This window comes from Kogia breviceps, chromosome 6 (genome assembly GCF_026419965.1).
Source record: "Kogia breviceps isolate mKogBre1 chromosome 6, mKogBre1 haplotype 1, whole genome shotgun sequence".
NCBI classification, from domain to species: Eukaryota; Metazoa; Chordata; class Mammalia; order Artiodactyla; family Physeteridae; genus Kogia; species Kogia breviceps.
In genome coordinates this window covers 81736749-81749956 of record NC_081315.1, presented here as the reverse complement: position 1 = coordinate 81749956, position 13208 = coordinate 81736749, and the positions used below count along the sequence as shown (strand labels likewise).

The 13208-nt window shown below is 40.5% G+C and overlaps 1 long non-coding RNA gene across 1 annotated transcript in view; it reads left to right on the top strand.

Annotated features, from left to right (window-relative positions):
* The first annotated feature begins 5420 nt into the window (after nt 1-5420).
* Nucleotides 5421-13208, top strand: part of LOC136794370 (uncharacterized) — a 40222-nt gene continuing 32434 nt past the window's right edge. Inside the window, exons 1-2 of the long non-coding RNA XR_010841075.1 lie at nt 5421-5547; nt 5845-5931. This is a non-coding gene — a long non-coding RNA (uncharacterized lncRNA). The remainder of the gene's footprint in view (nt 5548-5844; nt 5932-13208) is intronic.

The following is a 13208-nucleotide window of genomic DNA, read 5'->3' as shown; positions in this document are numbered from 1 at the left end:
GTGTGCCAATTACAAAAACAGTTTTTAAGGCACTGTCACAAAATCTAGAAATTTAAGGTGTTTAGCATCATATCCTCCCAAGAGGCAGCACAAGTGTAGTGGTTAAGCGCACAGATTCTAGAACCAGATTATATAAGTTCAAATCTTGGCTGTCCTTTGTACTAGCTGGGTGGCCATTTACAGCTGGCGTCCCTGTGTCTCAGTTTCCAGTAAGTGGTATTTAGCCTAAAAGGTTACTGGCAGAGTTAAGAGAGTTGGTATGTCTAGAGCAGCACTGTCAAATAGAATAGCATGTGAGCCATCTGTTTAATTTTAAATTCTTTAGTAGCCTCATTAAAAAGGGGGGAGAAGGAACAGGTGAAGTTAATTGGAATAATACATTTTACTTAACCTGATATGTCCCAAACGTTATCGTTTCAATGTGTAATTAAAATAAAATTATTAATGAGATTTTTACATTTGTTATTTTTTGTTCAGAGTCTTTGGAATCTGATGTATATTTTACACCTATAGCACGTTCAGTTTGGACCACCATCATTCCACGTGCTTAATGCCCATGTGTGACCAGTGGCTTCTGGAAGGGGCAGTGCAGCTGCAGAGCACTTAGAACACTGCCAGGCATATAGTAAGTGTTATTCAAAGGTTACTGATTATTTTACCTTCCAAATATTTTTCAAGTCAATCACTTCTCTCCTTCTCCACTGACATGCCTTAGACCAACTTATCATCATCTTTGCCAAAAAAGATGGATTAGCTTCCTAACTTGGCCTCCCCGTATTCACTAGCCACAGCCCTCGGCCATCTATTCTTCATACTGAAGACCAAGAAATCCTTTCAAAATATGTATCTGATCATTTCCTCACTCCATGACCCCTGAGCCTTCCCTGTACCATATTCCTGCCTCTCTGTGCTTCAGCCACTAACCTTTGTTCTGTTCCTTGGACTGTCTGGTTACTTGCTGAGCCCATGGACATGAAGCCCTTCCCTCCGGAACCCCCATTCGTACTTCCTCTGGCATCCCTGTTTGTACTTCCTCCCTCCTTTATATCTTCCTCAGGAAGCCTTTTCTGGTGGCTTCTAGTCTCTGTCAGATGAGTTTATTAAAATGCCGTCATAGAATCATGTTGCTTTTTTCTTTTTTCCAAAGCTCTTATCTCTGTAATTTTGCTTTCATAGTGCAATAAATTAATTAACCTGTCTACTGCCCCATCTAGACTGTAAATTCTTTCAGGGCAGACACTGCATTTGTTTTTGTTCACCATTTTGTCCCCTATACCTAGCCCAATGCCTGGCACCTTGCTGACCATCATGAAATATTTTTTAATAAATAACTGAAGTAAGTAAATATGCAGTTATTGCTCTATGAGACCCTAAAAAATCAGAATGAAGGGAATATAAAACCAGGAAGAAAGTGCCACAAGGCCAGCTTTTAGTTTAATTTAAATTCGTTTTTTTTAAAAATGTCTTTATTGGAGTATAATTGCTTTACAATGGTGTGTTAGTTTCTGCTTTATAACAAAGTGAATCAGCTATACATATACATATATTCCCCATATCTCCTCCCTCTTGCATTTCCCTCCCACCCTCCCTATCCCACCCCTCTAGGTGGTCACAAAGCACCGCGCTGATCTCCCTGTGCTATGCGGCTGCTTCCCACTAGCTATCTGTTTTACATTTGGTAGTATATATATGTCCATGCCACTCTCTCACTTCGTCCCAGCTTACCCTTCCCCCTTCCTGTGTCCTCAAGTCCATTCTCTACGTCTGCGTCTCTATTCCTTCCCTGCCCCTAGGTTCTTTGTTTTTCTCTTTCTGACTTTCTTCACTCTGTATGACAGTCTCCAGGTCCATCCACCTCACTACAAATAACTCAATTTTGTTTATTTTTATGGCTGAGTAATATTCCATTGTATATATGTGCCACATCTTCTTTATCCATTCATCTGTCAATGGACACTTAGGTTGCTTCCATGTCCTGGCTATTGTAAATAGAGCTGCAATGAACATTGTGGTACATGACTCTTTTTGAATTATGGTTTTCTCAGGGTATAGGCCCGGTAGTGGTATTGCTGGGTAGTATGGTAGTTCTATTTGTAGTTTTTTAAGGAACCTCTATACTGTTCTCCATAGTGGCTGTAACAATTTACATTCCCACCAACAGTGCAAGAGGGTTCCCTTTTCTCCACTAAATTCTTAAAGGATAAGAGCAGAGGAATTCTAGACTAGAGTAACTCCCCATGTAATAAGATTCAGAAAATTTCACAAATATGGAAATAACAACGTTTAGACTGACATAAGACAAAGACAAGCATGGATTGTGCCCTTAACCACCCCAAGCATGGAAAACCAGCCTAAAAAAGTATAAAAAGGAGACGGGGAACAGGAAGGAATATTGTGAGCCACGTTTTACTTCTCATGTGCCTGAAAAATTAAGTATGAGTTGAGCATGGAGAAGCATTTGTGGTAAAGGAGGCCTGGGAGCCAGCTTTTATGTGATGGTCCTGTACTATTTTCTTGCAAATAGTTGAAATATCATGGAAATTCTACTGTCTCAGCAAATAGCAATTAAATGAAGTTGGTCGATGAATCAACAAGTATTTGTCTTCCATATTCTATGTGCTGAGAATACAGAGGAAAACAAGGCAGCTGTGGTCTCTGTATTACAGATTTAGGGATGCCATCAGTTCTTCTTTCCTTCCCTCTCAGTCCTACGTCAACTAAGCCCAGACCTGAGAACTAGATTAGGATTAAAGTACAGTGTCAGGACATGTAAAATAAGTGACAGTAATGGTGGTTCAGTGAATCTCACTAATAAGGTAGGTAGCTCATTCTTACCAGTCACCTTCTAAGAGATGGTGGAGAAACTGAGTTGAAGAGTTCTCCAGCACTGCTCCCTCCTGGAGTGTACAGTGCATGACTCCTCCTCTCTAAGAAAACATGAAAAATAGATGAGCACGTCTACTCATTGCTAACACTGAGTTTCTAGACTTATCAGTTGAGTGGAGAGAGAACACTAGAAAGAGGAGCAGGTTGGAAATGGGAGGAGGAAGAGAGATCAGATGACTTCCATTCTGGATGAGCTAAGTTATTCTCCGATAATAAATTAGTCACAAAATTCTCAGCGGCTCACCTCAGCAAAGTTTTAGTTCGTGCTCACACCATGTCTGCTGTGCATTTGGCAGCTTGCTAGAGCAACTCCCCTCCAAACACTGAAAGAAAGCCGCTCTGTGGTCTCCCCATGACTTCCAGATTTCCAGGTGATTTCTAGATCGCAGTGGAAGAGAGAGCAGGCATTCACTGCCTCAGCCCGGAAGTAACATTCACGTATGTTCACAGTCCATTGTGCAGAGATAGTCACATGACTTTCCTGCAAAGAGGGCTGTAAGGTGTTGTCTTCTATGTGCCCAGGAAGGAGGACAACTAAACGTTCACATACATTAAGAATGTTCAGGGCTTCCCTGATGGTACAGTGGTTGAGAGTCCACCTGCTGATGCGAGGGACACGGGTTCGTGCCCCGGTCTGGGAAGATCCCACATGCCGCAGAAAGGCTGGGCCTGTGAGCCATGGCCGCTGAGCCTGCGCGTCCGGAACCTATGCTCCGCAACGGGAGAGGCCACAACAGTGAGAGGCCCGCGTACCGCAAAAAAAAAAAAAAAAAGAATGTCCATCGCACAGTTGATGCATTTAAGGTACCCCTGAAATGTTCAAGTAGAAATATCCTATAGGCAGTTGAATACATGGGTCTGGAACTGTCTCAGACTTGACTGTGCATAAGCGTCATCTGAAAAAGATTGTTAAAAATTCGGATTCCTGGGTCCTGCTCTCAGAGGTTCTGCTTTGGTAGGTCTGGAGTTAGACTATGGAATATGAACTTTAAAGGCTCTGCGGAGACCATAATTTGATAAACACTAGTCTAGAACTTTAAAAATTCAGCAGCATAGGGATGGTACTAGCTGCCACTGGGGGAGATGAGATCACCTTGAGAAAGAATCTTCAGAAGAAGGTAGGGTGAGAAAAAGATCCAGCCTAAAACCCCAGGAAATTCCAAGAGTAGAGACTGTTTTGAGAAAGCGAGGAGTGGGTGGGACACCCGTTTATGGAAAACACTGCTGATAGATTGTGAGAGATGAGGACTGAAAAGATTCGTTGCGTTTAGTGACAAGGAGGTGATTGATACTCTTAGCAAGTCCTGGAGGCTGACACCAAATCTGTGTTCAGTGAGACTAGAGGAACAGTGTGGACCAGTTTTTGAGGAAGTTTGGCTGCAAAGAGGAGAGAGGTTGGTAGCTGAAGGGGGTGGGAGGGAGAATTTAAAAAGTAAAGGTGAGACTGAACATGATTAAATGCTAACTGGAAAGAGCCAATAGTGAGGGTTAAGTTGAATAAAGAAGAGACAAGAGGTCATCAGTAGATTTCCTGAGAAAGTGGGAAGGGATGGAATATTGAAGAACAGTTAGGAAGGCTTTGCTTTCGCTCGGCGGAGGGAACAGCACTTCAGGAAAGACGGGTATAGACTGGTTGTCAACTTTGGGTGTTCGCTGGAGTCACCTAAGAAGCTCAAAAATATATACTGTTGCCTTGTCCCAACCCTGAGATTCTGTTTTAATTGGTCTGCTGTGCAGGCCAGGCATCGGGATTTTCAACACACTCTCCCAGATGATTCTAATGCATGACCAAGGAGGCCGAGGTTTTCACTGGATTAGGAACAGGCTTGCTTATAGTTCATGTAGATTCTTAAGTCACAGCTTAGACAGCACTTTTTAGAGAAGACTTCCAGGACGCCCACTAAGTTAGGATCCTGGATGTATGTTCCTATAGCACTGTACTTATAGTCACGTCTTTCAGTTAAAAATATATTTTATAGGAATATAGTTGATACACAACGTTATGTTAGTTTCAGATGTACAGCATAGTGATTCAGTTGTACATATACATATATTCATTCTTTTTCAGATTCTTTTCCCATATTGGTTATTACAGAATACTGAGTAGAGTTAGTTCCCTGTGCTATATGTAGGTTCTTGTTGGTTACCTATTTTACATATAGTAGTGTGTGTATGTTCATCCCAAGCAAGACGAATGGAGAAAGAAGATGTGGTGCATGTATACAATGGAATATTACTCAGCCATAAAAGAGAACGAACTAATGTCATTTGCAGCAACATGGATGGACCTAGAGATTATCATACTAAGTGAAGCAAGTCAGACAGAGAAAGACAAATGTCATCTATCACTCATAATGTGGAATCTAATTTTAAAAACGACATAAATGAACTTATTTATAAAACAGAAACAAACTCACAGATTTTGAAAACAAACTTACGGTTACCAAAGGGGAAGCATGGGAGTGAGGGATAAATTAGGAGCTTCTTTCACTTTTCATTTCTAACTTAATGCATGTCTTCCTCACTAGACTGTAAGCACGTAGCAGCGGCCCCCTCTGTCCTATTTCCTGCGGAACCCTCAGCTGGCAGAGAGCGAACATTCCATAATGTTTTCTGAACAGAAGCGTCAATCAGACCATAAGACCGCAGGAGAGGGCACAGGTAGAAGAAGCAGTGCGGTGACTCGGGAAACTGGGCCCAGGTGGGCTGTGACTGTGTCTGGCCATGGTTGTGTGGGAGCTGCTGTGTTGGTGCTCGGCGCCTCTAGATGTAAAACTCACCCAAACAGCGTTAATGTAAAAGCCCGTGGAATTGTAGCTGCCGGGCAAAGTTGATTGCAATATAAGGTGATAACAATATTGAGCATTTCTTGTATAATCAAGCATAGTTATTTTGTCTGTAATTAAAGTTGTTTGAGGTTCAAGATTACTTAATTATAAAATTCTGGTTTGTTTCCAGGGGAGTACGGGGACTAGGAAAAAAGGAGCCGTTTCATGAGACTATTCGAAAGAATATAACTCCCTGAGGAAGCATCAGAATCCACATGTAAGTTTTTGGACCTAAATTGGTAAAGATAAACTGCTTATAGCCACACATCTGTTATATCTTCCGCCTTCATCCAGCAGAGTGCATCCACAGCCCCACCCCTTTTATCTAGTTGCAGGGTGGTTAGGATATGTGATGCTGGGTCCTAATTATATAACCCAGGGATTTGCACATTTTATTTATAGACACTTAATGTTTTGTGGGCGATACAGTCTCTGTTGTAACTATTCAACTCCACTGCTGTAGCCCCAGAGCAGCCATGGACAATACTTTAAAAATGAGGATGGCTGTTGTATTGCTTTTATTGCTGTGTAATAAATTACCACAAACTTAGTGGCTTAAAATGGCAGACATTCATTATCTTACAGTTTCCATAGGTCAGGGTTCAGCTTAGCTGGGTCCTGTGCTCAGGGTCTCACAAGGTTACAATCAAGGTGTTGGTAAGGACTGCAGTCTCATCTGAGGCTTGGGATCCTCTTCCAAGTTCAAGTGTTTGTTGGCAGAATTCGTTTACTTGCAGCTGTCTAATTCATGGCAGCTTACTAATGATAGACAAGCTATCTATCTCATTTAACTCATCTCAGCCGGAGGCTTAGGAAAGGCCTATGCCATCTTTGAAGTGCTCACCTGATTAGGACAGGCCCACCCAGGGTGGTCTTTCCTTGGTTACCTTGAAATCAACTGATTAAAGGCCTTAGTTACATCTGCAAAATCCCTTTACCTTTGCTATCTAAAGTAACATAATCATAGGAATGATACCTCATCGTATCCACGGGTCCCACCCACACTTGAGGGGAGGAGAGATTTCACAAGGCATGTATAGGATAGGGGGTTGGGAATATTGGGAGCCATCCTAGAATTCTGTCTACCACATCTGTGATCAAATAAAACAGCCCATGGACACTGAAATGTGAATATCAGAAAATAATATTTCTGATATTCTGTCACAAAAATAATATTTTTTGATTATTTTTTTTTCGACCCTTAAAAACAGTAAAAACCATTTTTGTGGGCTGGAAAAAATAAAAACCAAGAAACAGGCACCTGGCTGGATTTGGCCTGTGGGGTATAGTTTGCCATCCTCTGATATTAATCTGTAAAGTGGAGTAAGATAGCACTGGTAGCTTGGTTAAGAAATGGTTTCCAGTACCAGATGCTGGATCTAGAGGGTATGGCTTTGCAATGTGTGGGAGCAATGCTGGAGTTTAAGGGTGACCTGCTGGGTTATAAAATGCTAGATCCCTTCTCTCAGAGGTTGTTCTTCCTGTGACTTGGAAAGGTCTATGCCTGAACGGACCAAAGACCAGAGCCACTGCCCTAAGTGCACATCCCATATGAGGACATGGGGAAACCTGAGAAGCTGGGCTACCAAACACCCCGAAGGCCCGTACCTCCCAGTTGCTTTATGAAGGTGTCTCCTCTGTGCTTATTCATGCAAACTATAGCTTCTTTGCATTTTTCTGTTCAAGTGCTCGATCAAATCCTCTGTGGGGCTACTACAGCTTCACACAGTCAGTCAAAGAGCAGCATGCTTTTTAGTGTTACTGAAAATGTAATTCTGCTGAAATGGAATTTATGACATAGGAAACAATCTTTTGCTTTTCACATCACAAGACACAATTATAATTTCAGATAGTTGGGTTGTACATCTAGGCTAATTTTCATATTGTTCAAATCCAAATTTTCATCTGCACAAACCAAAAGATTAAGGATGTGAAAAACATTCTTGCTGCAGAAGCTCAAGAAAACTATAATAGTACTATGTGAAACATTACATCTTAGAATCATGATATCCTGGTGTAACCACAAATGTACTTATCAAATGTTTATATGGTGCTTACTGTGTGCTAGGCACTGTTCTAAGCATGGCACAAATATTACTTTATTTAACCCTCACACTAACCCTTTGAAGACAGAATTATTATTGTCATTATCCTTGATAAGGAAACAGAGGCACAGAGCACAGTTAAGTAGTAACTTGACCAATATCTCCTGCTTAGTAAGTGGCTGCCCTGGGATTTGAACCCCAGCAATTTCATTCCAGAGTCTGTTCTCTCAACTACTAGCCTATGCTACTTCTCCAGCATATAATAATAATTTAAAAATGTTTCTGGAATATGCTGATGTAATTCATGGTGTACAAATAATAAGATATTTTAATGAAAATACTGAAATTAGTGTGAAAGTTCTTGAAGGTGACATCCTGCCAGGTGACTGAAGTGGCCAATTGAATGACCATCTTCCCTCCAGTCTAAGCCTCAGCAGGCTTGTTGATTAGCTTGTCAGCATGTCATCCAATATTTCTAACACCAGCTTTGAGATTCTTTTCCAATAATGCCAATATCAGAATCTCAGTAAGGATCAGTTGCATGGCACACATTTGCAACAATTGTATTAATAATTCATCAGAGTTTTTCAATTGATGTAGAAGTTTTTATTGTAAAATTATTCAAAATTTGTTACATTTCTATAATACAAGTGAAGATACTGAAATAACCATGTGATTTTATCAAAGACAAATTTGGTTCTATTCAAACATAAGATTTCTGATAGAGATGCCTGTTCTCAGAAGAATACTAATAATGTTTCAACTACCAGAGGCTTAGTTTTTATCAGTTGAAAGAGTTCCATTGTCAAGACATTTTCCAAAGACCCTAAATCAAAACAATGCCATTGCAATTTTCCGTGACACTTTTTTCAAAATGAAGGGGCAGAATATTTCTCCATGTGAATGTTTGCATTTTAATCAGAAGTGAAGAGAAAGATAAAAAGTGAATGGTTTAATTCTAAAAATAAAAAATATTTTAAAGAAAATTACTAGTAATGTTCAATATTCATCGTGACGTGGATTTAGTGAGACTGATAAGGGAACAGGAATTAAATTACCTACCTTTAGAGGAGATATATTGAAAAGCCTTTAACAATTTTGTATTATTTGGAGAAAACAACAAAAACTTGTTAAAAAAATGATCTGAAGAAAGCATGGAATAATTTCTAGAATATTTTATTTTCTATTATTATGAAGACTTTCAAAATGAGATCCTTACCTTTAAATTATTGCTTGAATACGTGTTTGCTGAGTAGAAGCAGAAGAAAACAAAATTCCTCAGGAACATTTTCATGGAAAAACATATTAATAAATACTTCAAGATTTCACACTTCCTGGTACGACTCCAGTTCATCAGATCATTCTTGCTAACAACTTTTGGGAATTACTAAAGTAATTGATAATCCAAGTGAATGACTCAGACTCTCCAAGAGATGTTTGAAAAGGTAAAGAATAAATTCTCACTTCGCAAGTTGAATTCTACAAATGAGCTTAAAAATGGAAAACTTTGTCAATCAGCTTCAACAGGGATGATGAAAATGACAAAAATTGTATTAACCCAACTGTAATTTTTGGCAGAATTTTGTATTCAGTCTCATGTACATTTACTCGTCAGTAAAAAAAAGGTGATTGGTTAAATGTATAACTTACAAAATTTAACTTTTCTAATGTTTGAGACTTTCTAAAATTAAATTCACAAATAAAAAGCATGATTTGTCAGAACATGAATTCAAACTTGGAGCTTGTTGTAAATATGGTCACCATATGAGTGTTCCGGACCAGAAAGAAGGAAGCCAAGAAGGAGTCACAGTGAATGGAAATGAAAGAAAAATGAAGTGTGGGTGATTTGAAGATTAATGGGGCCTATTTTTCTGACCAGAAGAAAAACATTGCAGACATAAGACGATTCTTGATAAGGTAATAATCACTTACTATAATCAAATTCCAAGTACTTCAGCTAGAAACTACTGAGCACTAGGAAAGAGCTATTAGGCATTGTTAAAGCAATTGATCACTTCCATCATTGTTTGTATGGCTGGAACTTCACAATCAGAACGTATCATACTGCATAATGAGGCCTGCTGAAATTCACAAATTTGGAGGGACAAATTGGCTGGATGCTTACAAAACTGTAAGGCTGTCATTTCCAAATTGAATATCGACAGAGAGTAAAAAAACATCATAATGTACATACATTATCTAGGCACCCCGTGTCGGGATAACGCTTATAAATCTGACATTAGGCATGAAGAAAAGAAGCAAGTAGTCTTAAAGATCTGGTAGTTAGTGTTTTGGAACAAGCAAAGGTTTCTGGCTGGGGCGGTGGAAAACATGCCTATTTCCTGAATAGAAAGTTATGAAATGGTTCATTCATTTGTCCAACAAATATTTATTGAGTGCGTGTATGTGCCAGGCACCATTCCAGGTGTGAGAAAAAGTGAAAAAGATGAATCATAGGGCTAAGGGTCCAGCAAAGCCACAGAGAGTGAGGTAAAAATATTGTGTGAAAGCTGGATTGACTTTGTAAAAAAGCAACACAAACTTTATTTACCCTATGTATTGCCACTATTAAGTACTACTGGATGTCATGTAAATAAGTCAAACTTCTAATTAAAATTTCTTTTGCCTGGAAGTTATTTTTGACTAATATAGGTTATGCCACGGAATTGCACGTGCTTCTTTTAAAAAATGTAATATTTAACGATCGCACAGTCCCAGAATTCTGTTCATCTACTTTTTCAAGAGAATTTTAGGCTGTTATACATAATCAACCAAATTAAAAGTGATCTGCAAAAAAGCAGATTTAGCATATATGACCTAAGAAAATTCCAACTTTGAAGAAAACACAAACTCCATACAGCTCTACTTTATACTTTCCTATAGTTTAAAGTGTTTCCAAGGAATCCACACATTTGAAAAATATTTCCAATGTACTAAATTTAAGATGTTTCCATTATTTCTCACATGTACCAGGAAAATATTCTGATAGTTTTCTATAGACTAGTTCTGAAAAGCAAATAAAAATTTCCAAGTATTTCACACAGTGCTTGGCACATAATAAGAACTCATTTAATACGTATAGACAAGAGCAAGCAAATTGTGTATGACAAGTTAGCATCACAGTAATTAAGTAGTGATCAGATCCAGTTTTATGGAATCTGAAGCTTATCCAATTAGGGGGTCCCTCGTTAAAAGAAAGAATACAAAATCATACATATAAAATTAGCAATGAGAGTGAATATCTATTTAGAATAAGAAAATAAATTACTACAAATTATAATATTTAAAATGATAGACAATTACAATGAATTTCTAAAATATGTTTTGACTCCCACCAGAATGTTTCATTTCATCAAATGCATTTTTTAGAAGGCTGCTATGTTGTTTTGAGCTACATAATTGTGTAACCAAATTATTCCTATTACATGTAGTAATTTAAGAATTTTGTCACTGGAACACTTGTTCTGCCGTTTTGCTGTGCTAGAGGCAGATTTGTGCACCACTTCATATGGAGCTGCCAGACCTCATGGGGACAAGATGTATCAGATATGGTAAGGTCTGATCTGGTAGACACTGGGGTACGTACAACATGTGACTTCACGCACAGGTGTACTCACTGCTTATCGTACCTTATGTACCTTATGAACATGGGAATTCTATTAAATTCTGTTTAATGAGATCCCATCAAAAGATAGAACTATGTATGTTGTGTTTATAATTGCATATACTGCATTATTGAACATATGTCTAACAGAATGGGACTCCCATTTTGACTAGGCACTGTTGAGAACTGAATCCCCTGCTTAAATTAGACATGTCTGACAATTGGAAAGCTTTTCCACAGACTAGCTATATTTTAAATCTTGTTTTTCATGCACTAGCCACAATCTACCAGGTCTGGATGCTCTAGGACAGGTTTCTTTCTCTCTCTCTCTCTCTCTTTTTTAATATTTATTTATTTATTTGGCTGTGCTGGATCTTAGTTGCCACAGGCGGGCTCCTTAGTTGTGGCTCACAGGCTCCTTAGCTGTGGCATGCGAACTCTTCATTGCAGCATGCATGTGGGACCTAGTTCTCTGACCAGGGATCGAACCTGGGCCCCCTGCATTGGGAGCGCGGAGTCTTAAGCACTGCACCACCAGGGAAGTCCCGGACAGGTTTCTCTTAAAATTCTACCCCTGAACCTGGACTTTGTGTCTGACACTAAGTGAGCCAGCACAGTGCAGGTGGAGTTGGAAAAGGGTCAAGTGGCCTTCTAATTTTAGGTGGACCTGTTTATTCATTTGTTTCCAGACTTGGGGCCAAGTACCAATGTTTGGGTTTCATAGCATTCGGCTGGCTGCTTGTGAATGGTACCAACCGCTGTTAAGACTAGCTCCCTTCCCCAGACCTGCTCACTGGCCAAGAGAACTTTACCAATGGGTTGGCACCTAACGTTGACACCAATTTTCACAATGGTGCAATAAAAGGCATCCTTCAAGTCCTTTTTCTTTGTAGCTTATCAATAAAGGGGAATCAGGCTTGTGGCAACTTGGAGATGGAGACAGCCTGTCAACAGGGATTGTACCTGGGACCTTGATGCAGACTCATGCAAAAGAGGGAAGCTGTCAAGAGGGCTCTCATGCTGAATCATCTCCCACCCCTGGTACAAGTGTTATGCCCTGAACCCTTTGGCCCAGACCTGCCAATTCTCTCCCTGTCAGGGCTGGATCCTACTACCCATCTTCCAGTCCCTGACTGGGGTCCTGTTCCATCCTGAATGCACAGCCTGGACTTTAGAAAAAGCATCACCCTCTTGTGCAGCAACTTGTTTAGCTCGCCCTAACCTCCAGATCCTTCCAGAACAGATGGAGCCCGAGGTCTCTGCACCCTTGGGCAGTAAGATCAAGTGGCGCCTTTTGCCTCCCTATAGAAAGCAGACCTACGAGCGAGCTTGCCTCCAAGCTTGGGCACTGCCCTCCTCTTCCTCACCGGGCACTGTTGAGGTCACGGGATCCCTGGTGTCAAGATTGAGTGGGTTGTCATGGGATTCCTGGCGGATTCCCTAACTGCCCTCCTCACACCCAGCCCGGGGGGGCTGCGCACTGAGAAAGATGACGCAAGACCACCTAGACCCAGGCTTTACCTTCCTGAGGTCTACGTGGACAAGAACAGGCACGCGCGCGGGCACAGGAGGACCGAGGCCGGAGAGGGGCCACCTGCCCAGGGTGCCATGGGCGATGCCCCCTGGGGGCTGGTGAGCCGTGATGGTGGTGATGGCACTTTCCTGGTCCCCAGGTGGTTCAGGTAGGAGGGCCAGAAACAAAAAACTCTGGGGATATCCAGCACTCCTGTTTTCGTGGTTCTTGTGATTACACATGGTGTGTGCACCTGTCTTATAATTCAAAACCGGCCTTGTAAAATATACCCATTATAGTTACACACTGTTTAATAAAAAGTGCCGAGAGGC